This window comes from Alligator sinensis, unplaced genomic scaffold (genome assembly GCF_000455745.1).
Source record: "Alligator sinensis unplaced genomic scaffold, ASM45574v1 scaffold387_3, whole genome shotgun sequence".
NCBI lineage: Eukaryota > Metazoa > Chordata > Crocodylia > Alligatoridae > Alligator > Alligator sinensis.
Genome location: NW_005843027.1, coordinates 115,786 through 130,691, shown reverse-complemented (window position 1 = coordinate 130,691; position 14,906 = coordinate 115,786). Strand labels below are relative to the sequence as shown.

The window sequence follows — 14,906 nt, the reverse complement described above, 5'->3', positions numbered from 1 at the left end:
GGACGGAGTGGCAGCGGCCCCACAGCCCGCCCGGGTTTGCGGGTGAGCCCCCAATCTGCCTGCCGGATGACAGGAGGCTAGTGCTTCCGGCTGGGGCCAGCAACAGCATCAATCTTCCCGGCACGGGCTGTGCCCACTGCTGGTCTCCGCCAGCAGCACCAGCCTCCTGTCATTCAGCAGGCAGATTGGGGGCCCACACCCCCAGGAGGAGTCCAGTACAGCCCCGCAGCCCTCCGACGGTGCAGGTGGGCCTCCGATCTGCCTGCTGGATGACAGGAGGCTGCTGCTGCTGCAGGCTGGGACCAGCACTGAAGCCAAGTAAGCCTGGCATCGAAACTCAAAATGTTTCAAAACTTTTGAAATGTTTCGAGCACCCTTGTTTCATTTCAAAGCTGTTTCAAAGGCTTTTGTTTCATTTTGATTGCATTTCGACCTCGAAACAGCTTTGAAACTAAACACTGGCCAAAATTTCGCACAGCCCTATTGTGTAGTCATTTAGTACTTGTATAAACAAGTACTAAATGACTATGCAGTAACCCAGGATATTGCACAGGAGCGCTAAGAAATATCTTTTTTTGTGACTACTGTGCAGTAGCCCAAGACTACTGCACAGTAGCACCACATCATAATTTCTGCCATGCAATGCTACTCAGTAGCCTCAGGCTACTGCACAGTCAGCGTCTCATGTAGATGTGGCCACTGAGAGTCTTTCCATTGACTTCAGCAAGGGTAAATCGGGCCTTAAGGACTGAGTTTTCTGACTCTATTTCTACCAGACAGTACAGGCTCCCTGCCCATTGATGACAGATTTGCCCTCAGGTGGGGCTGGGGCTCCAAATAGCTTAGGGAGGACAGTAATCACAATGACCAATGAAGTCACAGCCGTCTGCAGGCACCAATGTCAGAGCAAGCCCTGCTGTGGAGGGTTTATTTTCTCCAAGATAGGTGTGAAGGAGCAGCCTCCCTGGGGACCTGGAGGCCTTTGAATCTGAGTGCTTTTCTGAAGAACCCCAGGTTCAGTCACCATGAAAAGTGGTTGTACTATTTTATGGAGAGTCAAAAAGGCAGCTGTTAGGATAGCCAGTGATGATGGGACAAATTAGCGCACCATTAAATAAAATGTCAGCCTAAAATGTATGAAAATCAGCCTTATGTTTACAGCTTGCACTTTGCATAATTAATATCCTTGGATGAGACTGATTTGAATATGCAAAATAGGCAGAATGGGGCTCTCCCTTTGAACTTTGTGACACCAAAGGCTAAATGGAGTAAATTCAGCTGTATACTGTAAATTTACTGTGACATGAATCATCTAATTAGATAATCCATTGCCACAAGAGACATTTTTCCACAATCCAAACCTACTTGATTTCATTGCTAAAAAAAAACTTGTCAAATGAAATATGAACTCTAGAAAGTGACCATACTATCATAATATGTTGATTTATCCAGAGGTAGGCTATTAGCATATATGAATTAAGCCCTTCCACTTTCCAGTTGTCTTCAACACCTGAAAACCAGAAGATTGATCTGTATGAAAACTCCATGAGGCAAATACAGCACATATTGGAGTAAATAATAATGGATTCAAATAGAAACTGCTTTGCATGGGCTGATCAAGCTAATTACTAGCGTCTGCAGGAACGTAAGAAATCATTGAATTCTTATGCAACAAGAATGCTAAGATCTGTTGCTATGAAACTGGATGCGTAAATTACAGCAAGCATTATAATATATTCATCAGAAGCCCAGTTTGCATTTCCTCAGTTGAAGTCCTACCTGAGTTCTAAATCAGATGAGGCAGTGTTCCACAGGTAGCAGAACTAGGCTGACAAGCATGCTGCCACTTAGCAGATCCAGAGCTGCTCACGGGGTCTATCCTTTATAAAGGATCTATTGAGGCAAGTACATACATGCTAATAGTGTTCCGGGCTTTTGCTCCTCCTCATCTGACAAGAGAGGCAAGCCATCTCCATCGATAATTTATAAATCATTTAGTCTGTTTTTTTTAAATGTCTCTGTGTTTCCCTGCATTATTAATAGTGTCCAAATGTTTAATGCATGCTGAGTTAACTGGCCCTAGGGTGAAAGAACAGAAGTCATATGCGTTTACATGGCTGAGCAGGATCACTCACTTGAGGGACTGATGCTGAGAGAGGCACTAGCAAATTTGGTGCTAATCAGGTCCGTTGGGGGCCAGAAGTCAGTGTGGTTGTTTGGTGTGCATTGTGAAATGAGTCTGTTTGGTTTCTTGTAGGACAGGTTTTCTAGCACCATTCCAGTTGTTCAGTTCAGTGGAGAGGTATGGGAGAGGAACCTCCAGTTGCTGCTCCTTATTCTGAACACTTCTGTCTCCAAAATTGTTTTTCTTATGCCTGTCACTAACAGTAAGTTTGTATGTGTAGAGCATGCACATGTGCCAGGATCTAGAGAGACATATATATCCTGTTCTGTAGCTAGACAGCTGATGTCTCCAGGGCTGTCTGTACAGCACTGTATTTATATATGTGTATGTATAGGATGGCATACATATGTGGGGGTGTCTGGAACGAAAAGTACACAGATGTACCTGGGTAATGCATAGGCAGACAAGGTTCCTTGGGTGAACTTGATATCTTTTATTAGACCAACCCAAATAGTTGGAGAATATTTATTAAGCAAGCTTTTGGGTTCAAAAACCCTTCGTCAGGCTAAGGAAGTTTCAGCAGTTGGTGTGTGCTCTTCCTGGATGGAATGAAAATTGGGTAATGTGTTGCACTTATCATTGCATTGACTTTTCACTACATTGCATTACACTGCACTATCTTGCCTAACCTTTGCTCCCTCATTTATCTTGCCAAGACATACCGTAACACTCCAAACCCAGGAGCAATTCCAAACAGAACAGCCTATGGGAGACAGTTTTCCTTCTTTGCTCCCCAGATTTGTAATTCTCCCCCTCCCCCATAGAATGCCATTGGTCCTTAGATGCTGGACATGCATTATTCACTCTTGCACCAGCTACATATCTCAGACATTCCCCTTGCTTCTAGCACTGGCAGGTCCTGGGATACCAGATATTACAGGGACCTGGATGGAGTCGTCAGATTAACTTCAATGGAGTTGTGCTAGTTTACACCAAATGTCTCTCTGGCCCATTGCGTGGGAAGTCTATTTTATGTCATTTTAATGAAATTCTAAATCATATTTGCTCTAGCATTCTCTCCCTCTAAGACCTGTGCAGTCACACACATGGTGGTAGGCTTTACAGGTGGCAGGCTACAAAAAAGAACACCAATAAATTGTTTTGAAAACTCTCTCACATAGTTTTCCGACACCTTGCCGGGGTCGTTTGACCCCAGCATTCTTTTCTGCCCATGGCAGGGGGTCAGACTTGATGATCTGCTCAGGTCCCTTCCGACTCTACCAACTATGAAATATCTATGAAACATCTGACATAAATGATGGGCAGCATAAAGGTTTAATAATTGGTGCTTTGTTGGACTAGGCAGCATGGCTTCACCACCCACAGTACAGCCCTTCTGAGCTCAGTCTGATAAAATCTTTATACTCTCCCCAGCTATTGTGGACTAACATGGAAGCAGGGCAAAGCACTGTAGTTGTTACTGGTGGAGGGTAGCTAAACAATTCTGTACTTTTGAGATATTTCCTCTCCTTGCTCACTTGTTATGTTTTCTGTGTCTATTTCTTATTGTCTTGCCTATTTCAGCTGGACGATCTTTGGGACAGGGACTTTGTTCTGTGACTGTATAGTATGTAGTACAATGAGGCACTGAATTTGATTGAAATCTCCAGGCCCTGCTGTAAAACATAGTGCCAAAAGGATTCATATTTTGCTCCTTTAGCCCAAGCAATGTTTGACAATAAAGGAAGAATTCAGAGCAGATTGAAAAGAGATTTTGGAAAATTAAACTACCCTGTTTATAATGTGAGGAACCTCAGGTATAAGAGATTGTGCTCTTCAAAAATAATGGTTTGGGCTTTGGTTGAAATCGGTTCAAAAGCTTTGCTGAGTCTTGAAGCTTCAAATGAGATGTCATTGAATGGAAGAACTGAATATAGTCTTTATCACTGTCCATACGTCCTGGCAGTGTCAGGGCTCCCATCCAGAAAAACAGTTTGTTGTAGCTCTTTCCCAGCTGGTTGTCATCATCCCTGGCACCATGGCTAACCTTGATAAGTTTCAGAAGAATAGCTCATTTTACCTAACTGTACCACCTCTTCTGTGTATATCAAATTAACTCTAAACACCTTTCACTACCTGTCACATGCCAGTGTTCATATTGGCAAGTGAGTTGGAGATGAGACTGAAAATGCACAGCCTACTTTTGCTGAAGGTGAAGAGCATCTGCAGCTGCTATTGACTTAAATCAGAGGTGGTAGTGCAGGCATGTCTGCAAGCCAAGTCCAAGAGGGCATTGATTTGTATAGTTACTTAAATTCTACTCTTCACCCTTTTGGGTTGGTCTAATAAAAGATATTAAATTCACCCAAGGAACCTTGTCTACTCTTCACCCTGGTAGCTTCAGTGCTGGAGAGGTTTATATAGCTGTGTACAATGCTAACTATCTGTCTATACATACTCCTCTGTCTTCCAGGGGTTTTCCAGAAGAGCCTGTAGAGGCATCTCTGGAATGCTTTAGAAACAGTGAATCCTACATCTGTGTAGGGCTTGGACTAGATGACCACTGAGGTCCCATTCAGTTCTATGGTTCTCTGCACTCTTACACTATACAAGCTTTCACTGCCAAAAGATACTGATGAAGGCCCTTGAGGATCACTTGAGAGCATCTCACAGGCATCTGGCATCAGAGCATCTCCTTTGCGTTTTGTGGTGGCAGGGGCCACCCGCAGGGGCCACCCTCAGGGGCTGGAAGTGCTGGAGACAGACCCCGATGCTCCCAGTGGAGGACTCAGGGACCCTGGCCCCGCAGAAAACTTACCAGAGAGGCAAACCAAAACCGGGAGGGAGCTGTGCGAGCCAGCACTGCGCCGGCTTTTCAAGTGTCTGTAAATTAAGCTAGACGGCGGCCAACTGATGACATCAACTGTGACTGCTGCAATGGGAGATTTAAGAACTCCGGCAGAAGCTGGACTCCAGCTCATCCAACTGTACAGCATGAAATGTAGGACTACAGCAAAATGGAGTCTTTTTATTCTTGCACAGAGCTCTATGCATGAAATACCTAAGACCTCAATAAGATTTAAGCATGTGCTCAGAATTAAGCATATGCTTGGCTGAGTAGTGATGAATGAAACACTTTGTTGGATCATGCCTTAGTTACCCTTGAGGGAAGCTTCTTCCTAACTGCTGTTGGTTTATGAAGGCTTAGAGGCCTTCCATGCTTTTATGTGTGGTTGGGGTTTTACTTTAGCCTAATTAATATAACTGTGTGTTGTTACTAGCTATAGTGATATCTGCATCCTGTCAAACTTCAGTGTCACATTTTGGGGATTGGCCTATATGAGCAGGAGTGGCTGAGCTCTGAAGCCCCTGTCAGGACAGGGAGGAGACATGGTGCAGATATGTCCCATTGCATCTTGTGACAACAAGTTCTGCCAGCTAATTGTGTATTGTCTATGGGGAAGCACATAGAATGTACTCAGCCTTCCTGATAGTCCCAAGGGATGATGTCCTGCTGTTGTGAGTAGCAGTCTGCAGTGTCCCGAGGCATTTTGTGTAAGCCTAGCCTAGGTTATATTCATTCAAGGGGATGCCACTGACTTCACTGGCAGCTTGTTCTGTTGCCAGAGTTACTAGAATTTGCTAATCTTTAACAACACTTGCATGCTGCAGAGCTTTTAGTGTGTTTTTGTCTGTGATGGCTAGAGAGCTAGGTCTGGACCCCTGCCCTCCTGGAGTGTCCTTCCAACCTTGAGTTGAAGGAACACAGGTTAGCACACTGAGCACCAGGCTGGGAGTGTTTTGTCTCCCGGCTGTGAGCTACAGGTTCTGACCCCCACTGGTTGGCTCCACTCATTCTCTTCCTGGAAAAAAGTCATTCAGGTCCATGAAGTTTTAGTTGAGGATTTGAAGGAATCCTAATAACTTGCAAGAACCTTTCTTAGGGCCTCTTGTACTATTAGGGTCCATCTGAAAGGACCAGAAGCTTTCAGAGGCTTCCTGCCTACAAGATCCCTGGGGTAGCTGCACCTCAACCACACAGAGATCTCTTCAAAAGCCCTCTGTCCTTCAGAACTAGAGCACAATATACCTGAGGGAGTCACTGCCCCTCAGCTGTCCCAATGCCTCAGGAGCTTCCAGTATCTTCCCATCCAGCTCCTCCCAGTTTCCCATCCATATTCTTCCACCTGGCTTCACCTCCCCAGACTCCTTCAAGCATCCAACTGTCTCAGCCACAGCTGCCTCATTTTGTCTAGCTCTGTGTCCTGCGTTTCCCACTATCCAGAGGATTTTGTATTAATGGATGTATACAAAACAGATGAAAATTGACTCTTGCCATTATTTTGCATAGGCAGTCACCTGTGGAACAGCACAAAACTTGGCAGCTCTGCTCTTTGTCCAGCTGTGTGCCAGGTGCTTCTTTGGCATAACCACCCATAGCCTGGAAGAAACTATTATCGGTGCCCCAAAAAGCCTGTCATGGAAGCCATCAATTGACAGGGTGATTGCAGTTATTCACTTGTACCCACACTCTGAAGGGGAGTGGCAAAGGACCTGTCACTGTGTCTGTGCCACCAGAGGATTTCCCCAGGCTGTGGTAACTGTGTCAGCACTGACAATTTAGGGTCAGGATCAACAAAGGCATCTATAGCAAAGGGAACTGCCCAAGCTACAAATTCTTCCCATGTGCCATTGTCCTTAGAGCTAACACAAAGGCTGATGTCACTGGCAAAAAAAATCAGATTCATTATCGTCCAGCTTCCTATCAGAGATCTCCCTTCACAAGCAGCTGTGCAAGCTCCTTGCAGCCATTTGGATAAGCTGCCTCTGTGGGGAGCAGCTCTAGGTTCTGTATGTTCTGGGGCTAAAGTGATGGAGGCAGATGCACAAAACCAATTAGAAACTAATGCAGCAGGCAACAGAAGTGGCTACAACTCCACAACTCAGCATTCAGTACCTGGTACCTGCTGCCTCCTCTGCATGGGAAACTCCTTTACCTTAGCTCTGCACTGACAGGGTGCTACTTGGGAGTTACCTCCACCTGCCTATGAGTCTCTTCCTCCCCCTTGGGATAAGTAAATGAATTATTCACCCTGTGCAGCTCAGAGCCCCATCGTTCACTCCACCCCTCACCCCTACCCCTTGGGAATACTTCCTGGCACTACAGGGTTAATTCATCACACCCTGTGAGGCAGTGCAGTGCTGTTACCCCTGACAGAGCAGGGAGGCCAAGGCACTTCCCAAGGTCACTCAGGAAATCTGTGGTGGAGCAAGTAATTGAACCCTGATCTCCCGAGTCTCAGGTGATTCCTCAGCCATAAGTCCATTCTTCCTCTTCATAAACAGACAAGTTTATTCTGCGATTTGTATGTCAGGCTCCCAGCATTGTCACTTCTGAACAAAAAAACCCCAACAATGACAAAACTTTTAGTGGTTAAATAAAAACTTTCCATATGCTTAGAGGAGCAGAAGCCCAATGGGTACAAAAGCAGAACCACACAACACCCTGAAATGGCATAGCACTGCCTTTAAAATGAGACAGCAGGCTGAAATACTGCCACATGTGGTCACTAACGTCCACTGGCTCTTTCTGTAATAGGGACACCCATCACTTCCAGTTTTGCTTCCTTAGAACCAGCCTGAGATTTCTAGTTGATGTCATGTTCTTCTTGCACCAATAAATCACGTCCAGAGTGGGATTTGGCAGTTGTGGCATTACAGTTATGGGATTAATACATCTCCTGCTTTGAGAGGAAAGGTGTGATGTAAATGTTGTTCAGGTCTGCCCCCAAATGCACATGAAAGACAGGTGATGGGGGTTGCTTGGGTTATATCAGTATTGTGCCAGGGGTTAAAGTTTTAATTGGAGTCAGCGAGCCCCTAGATTCTGTTTTGGGTCAGTGAAAAGGAATTAAAAGAAACTAAATTGCTCCTTCTGACTGAAAAGGAACCAAGTCATTTTGCCTGCAGGTCTAATATGCACCAGTCAATTACTGCATGCCTCAGCAGGCCTGCAATACCCTCCCCAGGAGCTTTCTTCATCTCAGCAGGATCTGCCCATGACCTGTTCTCATGTGTGCTTGTTACCTCCCCCGCACCCGCAACATCTTATGGCCTGTTCATTGCCCTGCCTGGGATCTCTCATCCTATTGAGCCAGAATCATGCCCTCTAGGTTTTAGAAACTGTAACAAGTGGGCCTGCCCATCTGCTTCAGCGCAAACCAACCACCTACCTCATCTGCCACACCTTGATGTTCTTGATTGCCTGATGTAAATCAGGTGGGAGGCTGCCCTTTACCTGCCTTGATAAGGGCCTATGTGTACAACTCCAACCTTCCCTTATTGTGTCCCATGCCTCACAGATGTTTCATGGCCTAACGCCTGGCCCAAGCCTGCTCAGCCTAGCACCCAGCCTCCAGCTTGTCTAGCCTGACACCCAACTTATAGTTTAGTGGGGCCACACCCAGCCACCCTGTTTCAGCAGGGGCTTACCCAGCCTCCAGCTCAGCGCAGCAGGACACCCGGCCTTCCATCTGGCAGCACACACTTGGCATTCACATATTTCTGAGCCCCATCTCTGGGCCTACAAGCCCCATCTCCAGGCTCCAAACCCCAATCTGGGCCCCAGGCCCCCTCATATTGGGCTCCAAGCCTCTCACTACAGGACTAGGGCTCCAAGCCCCATTCCCCCTGGAGCCTACCTCCCAGCTCCCTAATGTGGCCTCAGACTCCACTGCAAGTCTGGGCACTGCCACAGGTCCCTCCTCCTGACTTGGGCCCTGCCTTAGTACTCCCAGTGAGCCTAGGGTTCCCCTGCAATGACCAGCTACCCACCAGGGATGTGGGGACTGGGGTTAGAAGGCACCCCATACTCACCTTTCATCAGGGAGGTAACTGGCCTGGCATTTCTGGGGCACTTCCCCACCACGGGGAGTCCTACCAGATCACCCCTCCATGGCAGGGTGCAGTTTTCTGTCGTACCCAGGACAAAGAGTCTCCTGCCATCCCCAATAGCTCCTCCCTTACCTCCAACTTGTACTGAGCAACAGCTGAACTGGTGGTGCCTATCTGACTCCTGGCAGCAGACTGCTGCCCCTGCTGTTCAGGGCCCAGCCCTTATATACCGCACCTGGGCCCTGTTCCCCAATCAGGCAGCAGTACCTGATTGAGATTACAGCCAGCTGCCTTGCTGTTGCCCACACCACTGGGAGTAACAGACCACCCTGTGCTTTGTTACAGAAGCCTCCTTCTCTGGAGTTTACAGTGACTGTCCATCAGTTCCATCATGATATTATTTGATAGCTGGTCATCCTGACAGTCCCCATTCAGATAAAGTCAGCTGTCCTACTATTTCCTGCAGCTTTGGGTCTTGAAACTTGGCAAAACCAGGCTCAGCCCAGTCACACCCTTAGGTTCTCTGTAGGGTTGCCAACCCTCCAGGATTGTCCTGGAGTCTCCGGGAATTAGATATAAATCTCTAGGAGATGCTGAAAGTCACCCAGGAGGGAAATGATAGGGCATTCGTTAAAATAAATATTAAATGTTGAATCCAATTTATACAGTAGTCCAGTGGGTTTTTAAAATGTAATAGTAATGTGCATTTGCCTTACTGATATAAAGTCTACGCATGGTAATTTGTAACTGATACACCAAGCATGTGGGCACATTCACGTTGTGTGTCACTGGCACATTGCCGTTCCAGAAGCCTCCCGGAATAGATTCAAACAGAGTTGGCAACTCTAGTTCTCTGCATCCACAGTGATGCAGGAGAGGACCTGGACTCCCCTCCCCTTGGCTGTGTTTAGTGCATTGCCTCTTTTCTGATTTCCTCTTATATCACAAAAACTTGTGACACACACACATCTACTTTGGTAAGTCTATAAAGTGAAAATCTACTCTGCCTTCTACTTGACTTCAGACTAATATGGCTAACTATGTCCCACTTGGGTAAGAAGCCAGGCTCCTTTTCTCCAGGGCTCCTGGTAGGCTCATCCCCACAGTCCCATCCAGGGTTCTCTTCAATACAGATGACTATATTACAGGAAACCACAGGATGACCGTCAAGTGAACTATGCCTAAATCCAAACCTGCCTCAGACCAGATGGCTCAACATAGCACGCGAACAGAAGCAAGCATAAGTTAGCTGGGATGGATGCCCTGGCTCTACAAGATGACCAGGACTGACTTCCTTACACTTCAGAAACTGTCCTCCTGGCATGTCCTACCCCAGCTGCCCATCAGCCCACCCAATCCAGCTCCCATGTGCAATGTCTGTGCATGATAGGCAAGCCAGAAGGATCCTCCCAGAAGCTTCACTCCTATGTACCATTATTAATAGGAAACCTGTTGTCCCCTCCTCAGCCCCATGTGATCCCTCTTTTAGCCAGCACCCAGTCAGCGTAGGCAACACCCCACTGGCATATTACACTTTCTTTGCAACTGGACCTTTTACTTACAAGTCTTGGGCTGTTTCCCTCCAGATTGTGATCAGTGTGAAATGTAGGTCCAGTCCTTGGTGATACCAATGGTGATATGCATCCCAAGCATCTAAGTGAGTCCTAGTGACTCACATTCTCAGAGGAAGGTGTCTGTCATCCCTGGCACCTTTGCTTCAGAAATAATATGCCTTTGGGATGGGCAAACACCTCCCTGAGAGTCAGCTTCCATCTGTGACCCAGGTTCTTTTCCCCAAATATTAATTTCATGCTGCCCTCCCTGCTTAATAGAGGTCATCACAGTTTTAGTGAGAATAATATCATGTGCACCAAAATTTGGCCTGGCCTTCATGGGTTACCACCACAGGAAGGCAGGGGCTGCTTGCTCAGTATTTCTGTCTGTGCTAGCTGCGGTTTTCCCTCCCAATGCACCAGGAGCCTGGTTGAGACAGTGAGGAGTTGGAGGGAATAAAGTCCTGATGGCCAGTGCCATTAGCACATCTGTAAAGATACTTTCATAGAAGTGGGGCAGATTTCTGAGGTGCCTTCCTGGGGGAAGTGTGTCCTAGTTGGGGGGACACCATGATGCAGGGGCCACACTCTCTGGAATGGCACCTCTGGCCCTTCAGTGGCCCCCAAGAGAATGATGATCTGGGAGAACTGCCCTCATGACCTCCTGTATCACTGTCCTTAATATTACTGCCCCTCCCAGGAACAAAGGGGTGATACTGAGATACAGTCCAATTCCAAGCTCTTTCTGGGGGCAGTGCAAATACATACCAGTGTCCCTTGCACAGGGATAGAATCAAAAGTTCTTTCCACTCTTCTTCTGGAGCTGATCAGATGAGACCTAAACTAAACATTTCCTGGCACATATTTACTGAACTGCAGCATGAACCAAGGGCAGAGAAATTTTGGTTAATAACTCCTTTGAATTGTATGAAACCAGGGGAGGAGCCCCAAATATTCGCTTGACTGGAGTATATCAGTATCACTCCAGTGAAGTTAGTAGTGCCAGCCCTGCTTCTAACAACTGAGGGTGTGGCCCACCATATTTATTTCACATAATGCCAAAAAGCCTAGTGAATCCAATCTGAAGGTCACCCAGGTTGAAATCACAGGAGTCAAGAAATGCAAAAGCTGAGAACTTCAATCAGCAACATTAACTGAACTGCACTGAGTGGCTGGGATATTTTTTAGAATACATTTAACTCAAAGCACATCTTATGTAGCTAAAATGTGAAGTGAATAAGAAAGAAAAGTAGATGGAAAATGGTACAAATTTTATGTCATTGCTTCTTATCTCTGATTAATCCTCTTATGTGTTCATCTTGTTTTACCCAGAGCATTGTCTGCCTGTTTATGATACTTGCAGAGCCCCTGCCAGTACAGAAGTACCTCATGATCATAAATGTGTTTACTAGCTGAATCCTCATGGTAAGAAGGGAATTGCTATTATCCCCATTTTACAGATGAAGGAATAAGGTATAGAGAAATAAGTTAACTTGCCTATGGTTACACTGGATATCTATGGCAATGCAGGTGTTTGAACCCAGCATTTTCTAAGTCTCTAACCAATGCCCTACCCACTAGACCATCCTCCTTCTGTCTGTAAGAAGAGAAACAAAAGCATCCTTAATATGTTATATAAGCACTCCCCATCTAAGTGAGAGCCTTATCATCAATCCCTACTGAAAATTCCAGAGGAATGTGTTTATTGTATTTGTCTTGAAACAGAAGCAGTAGTTGAAGGGCAAATCTTGACTCATTGTGCATGCCAGATGCCTCCACTGCCGTTCTCTGCCTGGGAGGGGAGGAAAAGTAGTGGAAAGTAAATGCGAAACACAAACAGGCAAGATGGAGCAGGGAATGGGAGGCTGCGTGTTGTGTGATGGACATTGCACCAGGTGTAGAACTGGTATGATTGATCCATTCCACACAGCAGCGGGGAAAATGGTGCTTGCCTGGCTACCCCTAAATCTGGCCTCATGAGCAAGCCTCAGTTGAATCCATTGTAAGCTACCAAGGGAACATGAATAGAGTCTAATATATGTGAGCCGTGGGGCTGTGTTAACATTGCCGGAACTTCATCTTCCCTGCTTTTGTGTGACTGTAACATTGGATTCATGCAGTTTTTTGCCATTAATTTCCTCAGTGGTATAAAGTCAGAGGAAGAAAAAATGTAACACATTTAATAACTGTCACAAATATGCTCTGAAATTCATTTTGAACTCAAAGTATGAGGTTCGGGAGGGGGTTGCTTCTGCTGAGATGGGGGCAATTTCCTGCAAGGCTGGTTTAATTGGGCAGTGTTGCCTTCATTTGCATTGTGATGGTTTCGGAACAGCTACGTCATGAAAGCTTGGCACATGTACAAGTTTGGAGAATGCAGAAAGACTTGCACAGCCCCTAAGTGCCATGGTTGGTGGTCCTGCTGCTCTATGGTTTTTGATCCTGGTTTGATGTTATGACAATATCCCTAAATAACGTCACAGAATGTGTGTATTCAATAAGATACTGATTATTTCTCTCCCACAGAGAATTCCAATAGAAGTTCGTCCTCCCAGCTCATTCTCCTCAGACCAGGTGGCAGCTCCACAAAGGGGGCAAGATGCCGTAAGCAGGTTGGCATTCCCTATCGAGTTTTATCAGCCATTGATAGCTATCAAATATTGTTCTGTAAAGCAAGTCAGACCCCCATAAAGACTGTGGCCATGCCAAGGTTTGTGTTTCAAACTTCAACCAGCTTTGTAACATCTTTGTTCAAAAAGTGAAGAAAAGTGTTAGGTATTTTCTTCCTGCTTCCAAATCATAGAGACAAAGTGCAAATTGATGGATGCTTGATAATCAGGCCTGAAGGGGATCCCTGATTCTGTTTGCTGTGACAACTGAGTGACCACAGGTTTCTGTACTGGCCTTAGTTGTGCTAGAGCCCAAAAGCTCTCCCCTCTCTTTTATACACAAGGGTTGGGCCCGACTCTTATCTGCTTCTCCGGAGGCGGGGAGGGAAGGGGAGGGTGAGCTGATCCCTGAGCTGCAGGGGAGAGCGGATTGGTGCTTCCCTCTGTGGCAGCGGTGGTGCTCCCCAGGTGCCACCTGCCCACAAGCACCCAGCCCAAGTGGTTCCAGAGGGCACCGCAGCTGCAGAGGGAAGCACTAGGCCCCCGTGCAACTCAGGCAGGCAGGCAGGCTCCAAGGAGAAAAGAAAAAAAAGATCAGGCTCACCACTTTTTTTTTCCCTTCAGTGAAACCTAGCTGCACAGGCTGCTGCTGGGCTACCTGTACAGGCTGCCTGCACAGCCCCTGAGATGCACAGGGCCTGGTGCTTCAATTCACAGCAAACCAAACCACCTCAGAGATGTTTTATTTTGCTGTGTCCCAAAGTCATTTAACGTGCATTATGCCGCCAACACATACAAACAGCCTGTCATTAAAGCACATTACACCGCTGACACATGCAAACAGCTGCACCATTAAAGCAGGCAAAAGGGCATTAAGCTGCTTTAAAGGCCAATTTTGTGGCATGTACAAATGGCCTCAGTGTCCTGGACAGAGGGGAGGCATCCAACAATTTAGATGTGGAGTAAAAGGCCTTGGCCTATCCCGAGCTCCCCATCAGCTTAGAATGGCCACTGTGGCTCACTCATAATTGGATTCAGTATCCTTACAGTATTAGAGAGGATAATCATTGATCCTCTTTCTGTAACTGGGATGGAGCTGGTGTCATTAGGCTGAGAGATAGATGCAGCTCAGTATTTGAATGGAAGGCTGGAGTCTGGAGAAAGTGCTATATGTGAATGTAAAAGCCCCTCCTGCTGTCATGCCCTCAGGTCCATACCACACAAGCTGCCTTGACGTTAGATGGGCAAGTCTCTGGGGATGTGGGACACTAGTAGCTCTTGAGGTAATAGGCAGTGTTTTGGGACTTTCAGTAGTAATAGTGCTCCATCTCTGATATCTCTGCAGGTCTTGGCCCCGCAGGGCAGATTCAGCTCATCCCAGTCCAATGCCTCAAATGCTTTGCAGTTTTGTGTGTAGCTTTGGGCTGAGACCTTAAAGTTGGAGTCCCAGGCACTTTTTGTCAAAGCAGGTTTCAGCCTCTGGCTTCTGCTGAGCTCCTTACCCAGCATATGTTGGCACCATGTATTTATGGCCAGCTTGGCTGCTGGCTTTTCATCCCAGAATGACCACAGTGGTGTCACGTGAGTAGAGGAGAAGAGTGACTTGGTGGGAAGAGCAAAGCCAAAGAGGTGCAGGGAGCCCTGGAGCTGTGTATCACTCTCATTTATCCCAGTGGATTCCTGATAGGTCATTGTGGATTTTACATTTGTCTAACTAAGAATCTG

General features: G+C 46.6%; 1 protein-coding gene across 6 annotated transcripts in view; it reads left to right on the top strand.

The window, feature by feature from the left end:
* FRMPD3 (FERM and PDZ domain containing 3) overlaps window positions 1–14,906 on the top strand; it is a 155,099-nt gene that overhangs the window by 42,447 nt on the left and 97,746 nt on the right. For all 6 annotated transcript variants that reach the window (XM_025193214.1, XM_025193213.1, XM_025193212.1 and 3 more), the window contains exon 2: window positions 13,099–13,184. The gene's annotated coding sequence lies outside the window, so the exon portion shown is untranslated. The remainder of the gene's footprint in view (window positions 1–13,098; window positions 13,185–14,906) is intronic.